The 14,512-nt window shown below is 39.0% G+C and overlaps 1 long non-coding RNA gene across 1 annotated transcript; it reads right to left on the bottom strand.

Moving 5' to 3' along the window:
- Positions 1-11,569: 11,569 nt before the first annotated feature.
- Positions 11,570-13,645, bottom strand: LOC148670952 (uncharacterized). The gene is made up of 4 exons (XR_015937171.1): positions 13,297-13,645; positions 12,276-12,343; positions 11,872-11,958; positions 11,570-11,632 (listed from the first exon to the last, which is right to left on the bottom strand). It is a non-coding gene; the product is annotated as an uncharacterized LOC148670952 (long non-coding RNA).
- Between the last annotated feature and the right edge of the window lie 867 nt (positions 13,646-14,512).

Genomic DNA, 14,512 nt, shown 5'->3' on the forward strand with positions numbered 1-14,512 from the left:
ACTTTCTTGAAATTAAGAAACAGCTTGTTCCAGAAAGGAAATTAACACTTGTTTCAAAGTAAATCAAGATGTATATCTCTCTCTGCGTGTGCTCTTATCTGTCCATCTCTATCTCCTCTTCTCTCACTCTGGCAGACTGTGCAGAGTATCTGAAGGGGATGTAACACCACTTGGCAAAGAAGAAAAATTCTCAGACGCAGAATAAAAAATCATTATTCTCTTCTCAGTCAGATTCACAGCTCAGACTCACACTCGGACAGAAGCTCATCTCCATACTGTTCTCTATCCTGACAACCCAGAACAAGAGTATATTCAGACAATCAGTGCTGCTACATGAACAATATCAGACAGAACAGCTCAAGTCACATCTCCCCCTTTTCTCCTTCCTCACAGCCTCTTAGAGACAGAGAAGAGCTCCTGGTTCTCCTCTCTGTGAACTGGGCTCAGGGGTCACTGATCTGGCAGCTGTGGGCTCTGTTCCAGGTCAGAAGCAAGAAGCTTCTATTAACCCTTTCCAGGACCTCCAGCCATTCAATATTACTGTACTTTCTTTACTGTATGTCAGCCTCCAAACATGTTTTATAAATGTTTTATAACACACATGAGTGTGGAATTATCTTAGTATTTATGTAATAAACACCAGTATTGACACTCTGATCAGTATATTGATTATTAGTAGTTGATGATCCGATGTTCATGTCTACAATAGTGACTAGTTGACCAGTCTGTAGCTCTGAGCAGTGGAACTCAGATCACACAGAAGATTCCACACCAGCCCTGGGATTCAGCTGCTCTCACAAGTGTCTAACAGTCTTATAAATTTACAATTAGATTAATTATTGTAACAGTTACACAGTTAATTTAAACCATCAGACTACCTATGAAATTGAGAGCTGGCTGGAAATAAAACCAGGATACCCAATTTAACCTCCAGGATCAGGAGTCTGTTCCTCCTGATTCCTGTACTCTGATGATTCGTTTAAAACATTTAAAAGCGCTTATTACAGGGACTTGTGCTCGTTCTCTACTGCTCCACATGGGTACGCTTTGTAACACATTAATCTGCGAAGTAAACTATTTTTTTTCCTGTTTAATGAATTTCATTCCTTGGTTTGTCACTCTCCTCCTCCAACTGTTATAAATCACTTCTCTTCACAGCCCGGTGTGTTCTTTTTTTGGGGGGGTGTTATATCTGTAAGAAAAGCCCCCGGGCTCCGGACAGGAGTCTCCTCCAGCGGAGACGCGCTCTGCTCTGTCAGAAAGAGTGCTGTGATGTCACAGACACCAGCCAGAGCGCCGGGATCAGAGAGCGAGACCGCGGGAGGAGCGCTGAGATCACGAAGGAGAGTTATTGATCACTTATCTATCCACAACCAATTAATTAAACTGAAGAACCGTAGAATAAACTATTAACTTCACCGATTGGTGAGTACTGATTCTTTTCTTGACCCTCTTTGAATATCTAGAAAACAGTCAATAAAGACTGTATCAATCAATTACAATTGTGCGTTATATTTTAATAATGGTTAATCCAAAATTAAACAATGATTATTACTGTATCCCAGAGCAGGAAAAATATATTCCAAGTTGATAAATGAATGTAGGTAACAGTTTAAATGCATTTTCCAGTGTTTAAAAATCATAAGAATGGTAACCACGGCGACAGGCGCCCCGTCACTGCGCGTGTCTAGGTGTCTCGCATTTGTCACAGAGAACGGTGTGACGTCACGGGCAGCAACTAATACTAATACCAGTGTCTTCATGTTAATATTAATGAGAGCACAACTGGTAGTTTTAATGCTAGTGTTCATGTGAGTATTAATGACAATAACGCTACTGATAGTTTTAGTTTTAATGTTCATTTTCATGTTAATATTAATTATAATTATAGTGTTACTGTTAGAGTATTAACACTAGTAGTAATGTTAGTTTTAGTAATATCATTACTGTTATTATTAGTAGTTTGTGTCAGTGTTAGTGAAAGTCTTACTGTTGTAATATTAGTAGTATTTCTATTTGTGTTAGTCATCTTGTATCTGTAGATAAGTGTGTTTGTGGTATCTGTGTGTGAATGCATGCCTGTGAATGTGTTTGTATGGTGTGTGTCTGTGAATGTGTGGTGTCTGTCAGTATGTAGTTTTATATTTGTAAGTGTATGTGTGGGTATGTCTGTCAGTGTGTGTAGTGTCTATGTGTCTATGTGAGTATTAATGATGATAGCATTACTGATAGTTTTAGTATGAATGCAAGTATTCATATTAATATTAGTGAGAGTGTATCTGGTAGTTTTACTAATAATATAAGTAAACATGTGAGAGATTGTGATGATAGAGTTTTAATGCTAGTATTCATGTTAATATTAGTGATAATTATACTGTTAGTGTCAGAGTATCATCATCATGTTAGTTTTCATGACAGTATTACTGTAATTATAAGTATTATTAGTCTAGTAGTAGTTTTTGTCAGTGTTAGTGTTAGTAACAATGATAGTGTAAGTTTTGGTGTTATTGTGTTACTGTGTTAGTGTTGCTGTTGTAATATTAGCACTATTGCATTAGTATTAGTTATAGTGCATCTGTACCTAAGAGTGTATGCGGTGTCTATGTGTGTATATAGTGTTTATTTGTGTGTCTGTGAATGTGTGTGAGTAAGTGTGTGGGTGTGTATCTGTGAGTGTGTGAGTGTCTGATTGGGTGTATAATGTGTGTTGTGTCTGTGAGTGTGTGTAGTGTCTGTGGGTGTAAATGTGTGTGAGTGTGTAGGTGTACAGATGCAGCCATTCAAAGTGACGCGCGATGACGCAAAATACCGCGGTACGTGATTGGTTGACTGACAGGGGCATTCGTGGTCCGTTGGTCGGTCATGGAAAGATTTACTAAAGAAGACGGGGGTTTGAATTTAATCCTTTCTGTAGGGGGTTTAGACTTCTAAGTCACAAGCTGGGGTTTATGGCAGAAAAGGGGGTTAACTGATAAGGATTGCAGATGCAAGCTAGGAACCCCCCTGGGTGTAATCTTAAACTGACCATTTGTCCAGAACATCGTAAACTGGCCAAATACCATGAACCCCCCTCTTTACCATCAGACCGAGTGACGTCAGAAACGGAGAAGAAAACACTATATAACCCAAAAGTTTGTACCAGTACGGGGAACAATACTTCGGTTTTGTTGTTTCTTGCGGGAAACAAGACTTCGGCTTTATTGTTCCTTGCATGCAATAAACTCATCTGTTTTACTTCATCTCGGGATCAAGAACCTTATTTCTTCTGTTACAACAGGGGGGAGAAATATGGCTTGCTATGAATCCTAACACTTTACAGGAGGTATTTTATTCATTATCGGCTCAGATATAGCTGTCAATAAATACATCATACATTTCAACTCCATCAATATCAGCAGTGTTATCGCTAAATGTAGTTCTTACATCCCCATTACAGTATTAAACAAAATATTGTAAGTATCAATTGCATGCTGCTGATAAAATATATTTTCGATGGAAGTTATAGTGTAGAGATGCAAGGAGTCACAGAGCAGTGAGTTGTACTATAGTTCAGACTTGAAATAGTGTATTGTACATGCAAGTTTACAATGCAACTGTATTGTTTTTACTCAGTTCAACTTTAAGCAAAATGATACTGCACGTGAATTCTCTCTCGGTTTCTTGAGAAATAGTATTACAGTATAATTCTCCTGTAAAATAGTAAATATTTAGTCTAAATTTATTCTTACGTTGTGTTAGACCATGACAAAAGTCTTATTTCATGGCTTTGGTTCTTCTTTGTCTAGGCTTCACCTAGTTTGATAAAGGGTTTAAGTTGCTGTATGCCTTCCTATGAATCCTGGGAGCTTCACTTTCATGTTGTTCTTTATAAACTCACCTGTCTCTTATCTTTACGATATAAAGTTTGTTCCAGCTATAGTAAATATACCTCTAATTTTTAGTTGTTGTATAATTTCAATTCCAAAGGTCAGAAAAGTTTTATTTTTTTACTATCCCATGCATTGTATGCATATCATTGTGTTTTTGCAGTTCTTTCAACATAATAAGTAGTTTTTAGCTTTACATAATCATGTACTCAGAAATATTATATATATTGTATTCTAATAGTTCATTAACTAATGATTTTCTCATTTTTTCTTTTAAATGATACTTTTACTTTTCCTTAATTTTGTATTCTAGGTATATGCAATATAATAGTATTTTCTTAGGGTTATCATAAAGCTGCACTTATTATCATTTGTAATAGTGTTTAAACTATTTACACTAATTCCTTCCTCTCAGTGAGAATATTATGATAAAGTGGTTGGCTTTTATTATTTTTATATATACAGATACATGCATTTAAAATGTACAGTACAACCCTGTACTGCGTGAAAGTATCTACAGATCACAGCGTTGTACCGCAGTAAGTGATTGGCTAGCCAAAATGACCGACAGGCAGCACTCGTGATGCATTGGTTGTTAGTGAAATGATTGTGTGAAACCAGTATAAAAATTTTAAGCATCAAAATCTTTCATTCCGTTACATACTGTGGTTATTTTTGAGAAGTTTTTACGTACTTCTGACTGTATTAAGTTTATATACTTCATAAAAAGTTTAACCTTTTCTATGAATAATTGCTCTCGTTATCACAGTTAAAAAACACATACTTTTTATAATTTGATTAATAGGGAATATAATCTGGAATCGTGTATCTAAATAAATTAATAACGATATAATTCTATTCATATAGCTCAAATTATTACAGTAGTAGACTTTCTTTGTAAACAGCTTCATCAATTTGACTCATTCATCCCCTTGGAAACCCCTCATTCAGTTATAGCTTAAACTATCAAGCGGTGTGGTGGTATAATGGCTTAGGCATCTAACTTGCACGCTGGAAGTTGGGGGATTGAACCCAGCTCTTGCCATGAGTTTTCTTTTAACAAATAAAAATTTATTTGAAAAACTACAAAAGTAAATATTATTGACACTATATTGAATTTGTTGGTATTTATAAATATCAAAACACATTCAAAGTTAACTGAGTTAAGTGATTAACCTTTCCTATGAAAACTTGCACTCGTTATCGATGGAATCGCTTATCTAAAGAAATTAATAATGATATTAATTTACTGTCATCCACATTCTTTGTAAACATGGTTTATTTTTAATTTGACTCAATCGCGCATGATTACTTTCAAAACATTTTAAAACTGTTCGTCTCAGCTGTGTTTTCGAGCAGCCCTTGACAATCCAAGTTCAATACCTGCTTACGGGACAAGTTTTTCTTCTAACAAATACTTAAAAAAATAAAATAGTAAGTATTATGTACACTATATTAACATATTTATATATATATTCATCATAACATATTCAATGTTAATTAATATTAATAATGAAATAAAAACGTGAATTATCAAACGGGAATACTGTCAACTGTTCAACCGATTTGATTCAAAACACTTTATTCAGTTGGGCAGTTTAACAGATGCCTCAAGCCTTAAAACAAAGTTGTATATATTGTAATTAGAATCGAGAATAACAAATTAAAAATACCACTGAAACTATATATGTGTCTGGTCATTATTAACAGTATTAATTTAATAATAATAATTTCAAGCTTCTTGTATCTTTTTTAGAGTCATTTTTTTCTTCGGTTTTCATAAGTTTCGCTTATTAAAATACTCGTGTAGGAGACACAATGTTTCAGATGTCGATAATTTTGTGAAAAAATGACAGAGCCTGCAACCTACAGTTTTAAAGATCGTGATTTGTGAAAAATTTCACAGCTTTAATTTAAACAATATCTAGTACCTGGTTGCAGTTTTAGAAATCCTAGTTTGAATAAAGCGGATTCCAGGTGCAAGTGATAACGCGAGAAGACATTATGGTATATTTTTTATGCATCACTTGAAGCATGCTGAAGTCTCTCAAAAACCTAAAAATGTAACATAATATTGTGTGGCACGATGGGCAACCGATTCTTTTAATTTTTAAGAAAATCAAAAATAGGAAACATTAAAGTGTATGTCTCAAATAGACATTGCATGGTTTTAAAACCCATAAATACTGGTTTAGGAAAAAAATACGAAAAAAAAAATATTTTGTGTGATCAGCTTAGAATCTTTGTGCAAGCTGTACATTTTTTAAACTTTTTAATTAAACATTTTTTTAATTAAAGACTTTAATATTGTAAACGCAACACAAATTTCTTCACATTCTCCTGTTTTCCCGTGGTGTGAAATGAATTAGCAGGAGATTGAGAAAACGGTGCACCCACTGAGCTCAGAGAAAAGGAGGGTGCCATAAGGACACCATTCTGCAGCGCAGTGTTTATGGCTCTGAGTGCGCCTGCCTTTAAAACTTAAAAATAGAATGTAAATAATTTATTTTAACTTGAAATATTTTATTATTAAACATAGCTTTCTCACCAGTTCGTTTTATTTTTTAAACGATCGTTAAACAAAACAGGGGCTTATTGTACTTTCTAATGACATTACACATGAAAAAATTATACATTTTAATCATTTTTAATTAAAAAAATAAATTTTAGAAACATTTCATCTACACAAATATCACATACTATTTTATTTCTGATTGTTATGACAACAGATTACAATCTAATCTTTCCACGTGTGTGAAGTACAATAGGCTCTTGCTTTGATTAACGATGGTATGAAAAATAAATCTAAATGGTGAGAAAGCTATGCTTAAAGTTAATTCAGGAACTTAGAAGACAAAGACAATGATTGATGTTGTTTAATTTTAAAAACTAAATAATAAATGTAGACGCGATTGGTGCCATTTGCACTGCGAAAGCTCAGGCTGTGCTGCTTCTCCCCCCGTCTTTGATGGGGCGCAGTATTTTCACAGCCTCTGACTGGGGAAAAAAGACCAGCTGATGTGTCCTACATAACAGGAAGAGAAGAGAATGTGATTTTTTTTTCTGTATGAAACATGTGTTACGTTTATGAAATTCGAGTATTTTAAACATTTAATTAAAAAGTAAAAATCTTAAAGCTAACACAAAGGTTCAAGGCTGATCACGAAGATGAAAAATCACCCATTTAAGTGGTTTTTAACTAAACCAGTTTTTTACAGATTTTAAAGTCATGCGATGTTAGGCATGGACATGTCATTGTATCTTATTTTTTATTTAATTAAAAAAAAAATTAAATCGTTTGGCCATCTGGTTGATAGGCTGTTCTCCAATTACTGGCAATTGTAAAACAAAATAACCATTCCACCCTCCCTTGATTAACTTAAAGATTTCCATTAAGAAATGCTTAAAAACAAAACCATTATGTATAATAATTAATCCAAATTCACACGCAGGAGCCAATTTTGCCAGACACAACATCCCAGAGCAAATCAGGCACTTGGGCTGAGATCTCCTTTAGCCCAGCCAGCTGGTTTCCTGTTGAATGACGTGACAGACTGGGTTCAATCCCAGGTGGTTTACTATATAGTACAGTTAAATTTTGGTTTTAATTCCAAGTTTAATTGTTGGCTGATTACTGGCTGATGACATTTGGATGAAGACAAAATATAGATTTTCTCAATTCAGGTGTAAACCTGAAAAAGACACATCATGTTCACAATAAGCTATAGTGGACTATAGTAGTAGTAGACTATAATAATAGTGGACTATCTTTATGCATTCGGCTCTGATCGCGCCTAGGTGCGCCTAGGTACATTACTGTCATGATCGCAAACCCCTCCTCTGAAGGGCGCTCCAGCCCTTCCTTGTTTGCCTTATTCCCCACACCTGTCCCTTGTTCCAGCCCCTTTTTAGTTCCCCCTTATAAGCCAGACGCAGACGCCAATCTGGGCTCCGCATTGGTTCCTGTATCATGCGAGCCCGGGTCCTGGATGTGTCTGGCTCCGTCATAGTTTTAAGTTTCTGTTCCTGTTCCCCTTGCCGGTCCCGACCCGGTTCTGGTTTTTAATCTCCTGTCTTGGATGGATCTCCTGGCCATGGACTTTTGCCTTGTTTGTGGACTTCTCTTTGGACTCGTCCCCGGATTGTTTGCCTCGCTACACCTTCCCCGACCACCAGCACTCCATGGACACGCCCCCCTGTTTTTATTCCCGTATCCTGCATGACTTTTTCCCTGTGTTTCCTCACTCAACCCCGGATTGTGTCATCCGCATAGGGTCTGGAAAGAAAGCTTTCGTGACAATTACAGTGCTCATTACCACTACAATGACAATAGAAGTTATTTTTTAAAGAAACGAATATCAAAATGTTTCCAAAACGTCCACTTGTGATACTTTAGCTGCTTAGTTACACAATCCCATATTAATATAACTATCAAGTGATGTTAAATCACTACAACATGTATTTTTTTACAATAACAGCAAGTGGTGTTTTTACTACGAATTCTTAGAAAAGGATAAAACGTTATAACTTTTTATGAATTACAGAATATAAGCTTAATAATGTTAGAACAAGCATGTTAAAACCAGAACCCATGTTAGTTACCAAGTTAAAGACTTTGATGCATAAAATATTTATGCATAATTAAAATATTTATGATGAAGGTGGAAGGTTGTGTACTTTTGTCCACAAGAGCAATCTTTCTTTTATAAAATATACCTACTTTTTAATGTTTAATGATTGACATTCTGTAATACACAGTTTCAAATTATTAAAAATCTAAAGAGTATGCAATTTAAATTCTTAATTGTAAAAAGACTGTCCCTCAGCAGTGACTGGGATTCGAAACCAGGCGTTTTCTGGTGACAGCTCAAACGCTGTATATGAGATGTTAAGCTGTATATGATCTGTAGGTGCCATTGCTCCAGGTGAGGTGTGAACACACAACATCGCCATGACTCTGCTGTGCACACTGACTGATTGTGCCACTGGGGCTTCGCAAGTCGCAAGTCAGTCCAAAGACTTTGAACAAACAAATGGTGAAACAGGGTTTCGTCTGTGGATCAATCTCCACATGGGGAAAGGGGACAGTGAAACAGTAAGGAAAATACAAGAGAAGAAACTGAAAGAATTATAATCACTGCAAAATAGGAAGAGATGGCTGGACATGTTAAACAGTTTGGCGGTTAATTTGTGACATTTTTGGTGACAATCAGCACACGGATTTCTCTTCATGTTCCTTAAGATGTGCAGTATATATTTTCATTGTAGATTGGTTACTTCAAAAGTCCAGTAAAGTGACAGTGGAGAGCTATCCGATACACATCTTAAAGAAGACTCCCTGTAAGTCGATTAAACATTTCATTTTCAAGTCAAATCCTTTACATGAAATAGACACCAACAATAGAAGGGGATGAGAAATGTCTTTTATCAAAATAAACCTGCTATTCACAGACCTCGGCCACAACATCTCCCAGGTACTTCTGCAGGATAAGGTCAAGCTCAGCTTTAGCCTGGCGGAAGCACTTGTCCACCTCAGATAAGTCACACCTGGCCATTGTATTTTCGAAGTAGGATTTCAGCGCCTCTTTCACCTCCTCATAGTTGTCCTGCTTCATGATTCCTGTGCCCTGGGAGAACAAGAAAGGTGAATATTCATCATCATCCCTCAACAATTCTCCAAATTGCCTGACTGCAGACACCACCATGAGGAGGAGCTGGAGTGACATAACATCATCAGTAGGCAGTGAGTCAAGAGAGGGGGAGTCATCCCACTGTTATCCTTATCCATGATCAAGAGTCTCACCCCCTGCTTTACGCTGTCCCTAGTGGTGATCTGTAGACAGTGTGTCTTCCACCTCACCCACCTCCTGAGGCAATAATCTTGAATAAACAGAGGGCTGGAGGCCCAGCCCGGCTCCTGTCTCTCTCCCCTTGGGGACGGGAGATTTTCTCAGAACCATGTTGAGGTGAAATGGGAGTGGGATGACGCAGGTGTCTTGTAGAGGTGAGTCGCCCCTGTGTACCTCAGTGTGATTCAAGCAAGGGGGAGAGGTTTAAGGGACTTACCAATCCCGCGTATGCACCCTCTGATTCAAAGTCAGGCAGGACTTCATTGTACAGCGCCAGGCAGTCCAGCTGGATAGATGATATCATGTTCTGAGCCCAGGTCCGCACCTGTATCTCCTCCTCGTGGAGCAGCCCCTCCAGCTCGACCTGCAGGCCCTCCCTGAGCCGCCACAGGGCCGCTGGGGTCAGGCCCGGGTGAGCGGGTGTACCAGGGGGTGGGTGAGGGGGGGTGTGAGGGGGTGAGCAATGGGGTATGGGGGCTGCCAAGGAGGAGGTCCATGCCCTGTCCTTCTGCAGATCCCTCTCCGGGCCCTTAGGGTAGTTCCACAGCTGGGTCTCGGTCTCCTGCCTGGTGATTGGCTGGCTGGCCTGAGGGGACAGGGGCACAGAGAGGGCATGAGGAGGACAGAGTGGAAACTGAGAGGGTCTTCTTTAGGAGGACCAAGCCCTGCCCCTGGTCTCCCAGCAATCACAGTCATCATCATTGCAGCTGAAACCAAACTTTCGATAGATGTCACAGACATATCAGGCTCACAGACTTGCAGCTCTCGGCTGCCTGGGGTGAGACGCAGGGGGAGTCTGTTCCCTCTTCCTCTGACAGTCCTATCAGATGACAGCGGCAGACCCGATCCAACCCCACCTTCCCTGTCACACACAGCCACACACAGGCATGACTGTGTCACCATCATCAACACCTCCACCATTATAATCTCCACTAACTTCGTCACCATCATCTTCATCACATTTCTAATAAATGATCTCCACCATCTTCATCACCATATCCTTCTTCATCATGACAATCATCATGTCCACCATCGTCATCATCAACACCTTTCTTTACATAGAGGAGGGTGGGGGTGTGGAACAAGCTGTCTAGCCATGTTGCTAAAGCCAATACTCACGTTCCTGTGGGATCTGCCCTAGGTCTCGGTGTGACACCATTCTCTCTGCTCGGCCATTCCTCTCTCGACTTGAGCGAGTTTCTCCAGGCGGTGCTGGGGAGGAGAAAACAGAGTTACTGTACCAGCCAGTCACACAAACACACATCATCATCATGGGCCAAGATGACCCTACATGACAGTGGCCTGTCGTCCTCGATCCAGAAGCAGTGTCCAGCCCTCAGCTATCCAGCTTCATGATCCCCAACATCCCTGTCGAGACCTGTTGAGGGGCCAGTTCTGCTAGACCAGGGGTCTCAAGCCCAATCACAATCCCTGGAGAGCCAGGTGCATCTCCAGGTTTTCTTTCCAAACAGGGCTAGCCACTTAAACAATTAATCTAATTATTTTCATAAGAAGATGTGGAAATAATGTGTTTAATAATATATTTTGATGTCTCTCACTGTTGAAGACTCAAAATATTCAAGGCATAGTTGGATATTTAAGGTCTGGATAAAGGTACAGTATTAGAATATTTTTTGTTTAATTAAAAAATTAGATCAACTTTGTAACCAAGACCTCTGGGCAGGAAACCAGATGATGCACCAGACCCTCTAGGAATGGAGTTTGAGACATGCTCACCCTCTCTCACACACAACCTCACACACACTCACCCTCTCACTACTACTACTACTACTACTACTACTACTACTACTAATAATAATAATAATAATAATAATAATAATAATGCAGACTTGCTTTTCTTGGGGTCTTGGGTCTGGCTCCTGTTTTGGCTGAGTCTCCTGTTACCTCCTTCCTGATCTGGGGATGTCAGACACAGTTGTGTTACAGACATAGGCTGGACTAGACTCACAAGCACACACACCCACAGACACATACTCCCACACACTAACACACACGCAGATGCACACACTGTCAGGTAGAGTCTTTCTCTTCTTCAAGAGAGGACAATAGAGCATGGCTACTGTGATGAGCTTTAATTTCAGGAGGAGGAAGAAGAGGAAGAATTACAATATGAAGAAGATCAACAGTGGACTCACAGCTCTCTGGGTCCGGGGCCTGACTCTCAAACTTGTCTTAAGTCTCTGGTGGGTTTGGACATCTTCTCTGTTCACCTCTGTTGACATCTGTGGACAGGACAGTTCAGTTAGACAAACAAGTTTGACCAGACTTCACTCTCACAGTCAATCAATCAATCAATTTTTTCTTATATTTTGCCTTTTAATCCAGAACATCAAAGCACTTTACAAAACATACCTGAAAAATAGAGTATAAATGTGTAATACTGTAGTTCCTGGAGTTAGTGCTTGGATAATCCAACTACCACTGTTGTTACTTCTGCTGCTACTACTATGACCATGACTACAAATTCTAATACTAATTCTGATATTAATACTACTACTGCTGTCATTACTAGTTATAGTGATAAAAACAGAGCACTCACAGCTCTCTGGACGTTGGTCTGGAATCTAGAAAGTGGTTCCACTCTCAGGCGACTCTGGACCTCAACACCTGTTGATGGGTCACTTCTGTCAGACACACGAGTGGAGCCCAAGCCCACCTACACACACACTCACACACACTGACAGATATACACCCACACAATCACACACATTATCACACTGACAGACACCCACCCACACATATTCACACACTCACAGACACACATTCACACACTGACAGACACACACACATACACTACACACACTCACAGACACACATTCACAGACACACACATAGACTACAAATACTTATAGACACACACCAACACACACACACAGACAAAAACACACACACTCAGAACTACAAATACAGTATAACTAACACTAACACAAATGCCACTAACATTAAAACAGTAACTCTATCGCTAAGAATTACACTATCATTATCACTGACACAAACTACTACTGAACTACTAATACTAATAATAACAGTAATGCTATCACTAAAACATGACTACTAGTGTAAATACTCTAACAGTAACTCTATAATTATAACTAATATTAACATGAATACTGGCATCAAAACTATCAGAAGCGCAATCACCATTAATACTGACATGAACACTAGCATTATTAAAGCTACCGATTGTACTCTCATTAATATTAAATATGAATACACTCGCATTAGTATTAGTCCGTGACGTCAAACCACTCTTTGTGACGAAGGCGAGACACCTAGCTGGGCACAGTGATGTGGCACGTGTCGCCGTGGTTACCATACTTATAATTTGTAAACAGTGGAAAAATGCATTTAAACTGTTACCTACACAAATTTATCAACTTGGAATATAATTTTCAAGCTCTAGAATACAATTTCTAAACAATAATTTGAATAATCATTCTTTAATTTGGGATTGAACATTATGAACACTAAACACACTATGTTATTTGATCGATACAGGGTGTATTGACTCTTTTCTAGATATTTAAAGAATTTAAAGAAAGAAAATAATCAGTACTCACCAATCGGTGAAGTTAATTGATGATTCTAAGGTTTTTTAGTTGAATTAATTGGTTGTCGATAGATAAGTGATCAAGATCTCTCCTCAGTGCGCTCCGCGCTCCTCCTGCGGTCTCGCTCTCTGATCCCGGCGCTCTGGCTGGTGTCTGTGACGTCACAGCGCTCTTTCTGACAGAGCAGAGCGCGTCTCCGCTGGAGGAGACTCCTGTCCAGAGACCGGGGGGCTTTTCTTACAGATATACTGTAACATCTCCAAAAGGAAAAACACCAGGCTGTGAAGAGAGGCGATTCATAACAGCTGGAGAAGGAGACCGACAAACCGAGGAATACAATTTATTAAACAAAAAAAAAATAGTTTACTTCACAGACTAATGCGTTGTAAAGCATACTCCGTTAGAGAAGAAGAGAAAGGGCACAAGTCCCTGTAATAAGCGCTTTTAAGGTTGAAGAGCATCTCCTGGTTTTATTTCCACTCGAGCTCTCAGTTCCTCAACCAGTTTGGTGATTTAATTAACTGTATAACTGTTATCAGACTCTGTTTAACTGTATATAAGACTCCGTGAGAGAGTGGCAATACTGCTGTTCATTAAATCAGTAAAAATAATAATAAGAGATAAACACATATTGCTCAATTTTCAGTAAACCACTTCTGACAGAGGGATGGAGGCTGACTTACAGTACAGACAATGAATCAGGGCAGTAATGCTGGAGGGCTGGAGGGCCTGGAAAGGGTTAATAGAAGCTTCTTGCTTCTGACCTGGAACAGAGCCCACAGCTGCCAGATGAGTGACCCCTGAGCCCTGTTCATGGAGAGGAGAACCAGGAGCTCTTCTCTGTCTCTAAGAGGCTGTGAGGAAGGAGAAAAGGGGGACATGTGACTTGAGTCCAGGCTGTTCTGTCTGATATTGTTCATGTAGCAGCACTGATTGTCTCAATGTGCTCTGGTTCTGGATTGTCAGGATAAAGAGAAGGATGGAGATGAGCTTCTGTGTGTTCAGTACGGAGGAGTTTGGTTAAAGTACTGAAGGACCCAGAGCTCTGTGTGTGAGTCTGAGCTGTGAATCTGACTGAGAGGAGATAAAGATTTTTTTATTATTCTGCCTCTGAGAAGTCTTTTCCTTTGCCAAGCAATGTTACATCCCCTTCAGATACTCTGCACAAACTGTCAGAGTGAGAGAAGAGGAGAGAGAGATGGACAGATAAGAGCACACACAGCGA

Source organism: Lepisosteus platostomus, chromosome 5, assembly GCF_059453375.1.
Source record: "Lepisosteus platostomus isolate fLepPlt1 chromosome 5, fLepPlt1.hap1, whole genome shotgun sequence".
Lineage (NCBI taxonomy): Eukaryota > Metazoa > Chordata > Actinopteri > Semionotiformes > Lepisosteidae > Lepisosteus > Lepisosteus platostomus.